This window comes from Meriones unguiculatus, chromosome 9, assembly GCF_030254825.1.
Source record: "Meriones unguiculatus strain TT.TT164.6M chromosome 9, Bangor_MerUng_6.1, whole genome shotgun sequence".
Classification (NCBI taxonomy): domain Eukaryota; kingdom Metazoa; phylum Chordata; class Mammalia; order Rodentia; family Muridae; genus Meriones; species Meriones unguiculatus.
In genome coordinates, this window is record NC_083357.1 from 85506756 (window position 1) to 85509275 (window position 2520).

At 39.2% G+C, this 2520-nt stretch overlaps 1 pseudogene; it reads right to left on the minus strand.

The window, feature by feature from the left end:
* Nucleotides 1-1376: 1376 nt before the first annotated feature.
* LOC110566846 (cofilin-1-like) lies at nt 1377-1871 on the minus strand (annotated as a pseudogene).
* Nucleotides 1872-2520: the final 649 nt, after the last annotated feature.

Here is a 2520-nt window from a genome sequence, read left to right on the forward strand (position 1 = left end):
TGTAACAATTTATTTAGAAATATATACATATACACATACGGACATATATGTTCACATAAGTGTGTGCATGTAAAAATGTCTATAATACTAAACACAAACGCCTCAGTCTCTATAGTGATACCGGATTGTTTTAAGGACTGTCCACTTGCCATTGGATAACCAATTGATGTGCTCTTCCCTGATGCAATATAGTAATTTTCTCAGAATTCCTAGGTTACTGACGTTCTTTGTGTAGGACTGAAACCTCACATTCTTTTCCCATCCTCTTTGGCATCTTTGTTTTGCCATCCTTGTTTAGCTCATGTTTAGGAGTCATTTTTATGAAAGAATATGCATGTGGTTTTTTTAAATTATACGGAGATAGTCTTACAGCCAACTTCCCAAGCTGCCAGTGCTTAGAGTATTTACGCCTGCTCTTCCTCGGTGTTCCCTGAAAACAGGTGTGAGTTGTTTTGTATGTGTACACTGGAAATAAACTCCAGCACTGCATTTTCATTTCTTGAGGCTTTTTGTAATGGCATTTCTTATGTATTTTAAGTTTATGCTGGCTTAATAAGATAGTGGTGCTATTTTTTTTTTGAATGATCATTTTTTTTTAGTTTGTTTTTTTAGCTTTCAGATTGGAATGCAAGATATCTGCATTCTAGGCACACATGTCTTTCTGCCATAGAATTACAAATTAATTTTCTGATAATATAATTTAAGGCCTTCTATTTCAGGGTGTAATATGGATAACTACAAGATTTACCTGTTCATTATTAAATATTACTGCACACCTATTAAAATACCCGTTTTATTATTTTTAATTTTTTTCTTAATTAACATTTTATTTATTTATTTATTTATTCATTTATTTATTTATTTATTTATAATTGAAGGTCCCTTACTGGTCCTGCTTTCATAAGTGTCCAAGTTCAAGGGAAAGGGAAGGCAACCAGAAGGCACAAGGAAGGGTCATTTCCACATTTCATTTACACACAGAACTAAACAGACAAGCACAGACTCACTATTGTGGTTAGATGTTGGCAGCATGGGAGGGATGAGGAATAGGGGAGTCAGAAACAAAACAAAAAAGCCAAAACCGATAATAATAATAATAATAATAATAATAAAAACAGGCTCCCCACAAACTGGGTGCCTCAGACAGAACTTGGTCTCCTTCAACCCATGACGAATCAGAAGACCAAAAGCAGTTTGGGAAGGCCAGAACCTTCAGAGATGGAGGGAAGATGGGGTGGGAGGGACATTTGGCAACTGGGGTGAAGGGATTTCCCTCCCTCTGTTGGGTCCCCCAGCCCCTCAGGTCTGGCAAGAAAAGGGCAGCCTGCAACACCCAAGAGCAGGTGCTAGATGCTAGATGCTCCAGGCAGGGGGACTCACAAAGGCTTTCCCTCCAGGGAGATTATGGCGGTGCCACCTAGGTTTTCCGTCAAGGTGCAGCGGTCCTTGACGTCCTCATAGCAGTTTTCTTGTAATTCATGTTTGATTACTGTCAGTTTCTTCTTGGTGACATCCTTGGAGCTGGGATAGATCATTTTTATCTTAAGGGGTGCACTCTCAGGGTCCCAGAAGATGAACACCAGGTCCTCCCTCTTGCTCTCCTTGGTCTCGTAGGTTGCATCGTAGAGAGCATAGCAGCAGTTCTTGTCTGGCAGCATCTTGAAAACAGTGATGTACAGGTCGCCCGCAGTCTGCCCCACATCTCCTACTAGGATCTCCTTGCCCTCCTCCAAGATGATGTTCTTCTAGCCTTCACTCTGGCAGAAGAGCACTGCCTTCTTGAGTTTCTTCACTTCTTCTGGAGTTGAGGACAATCAAACTTTCATGTCATTGAACATATTAATTACACCATCAGAGACAACCACCCCACCGGCCAAGAAAAGGGAAATAGAGAGAAAAGAAAAGGGAAAGAAAAGGGAGATAGAGAGAGTACAGGAAAACTGAGCCACCGCAGCTCCTGCTGGGATCCTACTGAATCGCTGTTTGCTGTGTGTGTGTGCTTCCTGTATTTGTGTAGGGGTTTTGCCTACATTATATCTAGGCACAAATTTTAATTCACTAGAACTGGAGGTACAGCTTGTGATTACGTGAGACCCAAATTCTGGTCCTTTAGAACAACAGCAAATGCTTTTAACTACCGAACCGTTCCTCTACACACTGAATTTACTTTTAAAGATACAAAATGTTTTCAGGATATATATTTAGATATATGTCATTCATATTTGTAATTCGTACACATGTTCCTTAATTTTTCTTAGTATACAAATAGAAAATATAGATAGGCTCTACCAAAACTGCTGTTCTTTGCTCTGGATTCTATGCTGATTTTTAGTCACTACATTACAGTCTGCTTCACAAGTTTCTTTATCAGTTTGACCTTCTTTAGGTTCCTCTTTGTGTATCTTGTTCATTTTTATAGATAAGAAAACTGCTTAATTTCTGTTTGTTTGCAAAACATAGCCTTCTTTACATTTGACTACTCACTGTAGTTCCTAATCGTGTAACTCAAATGGAATCCCT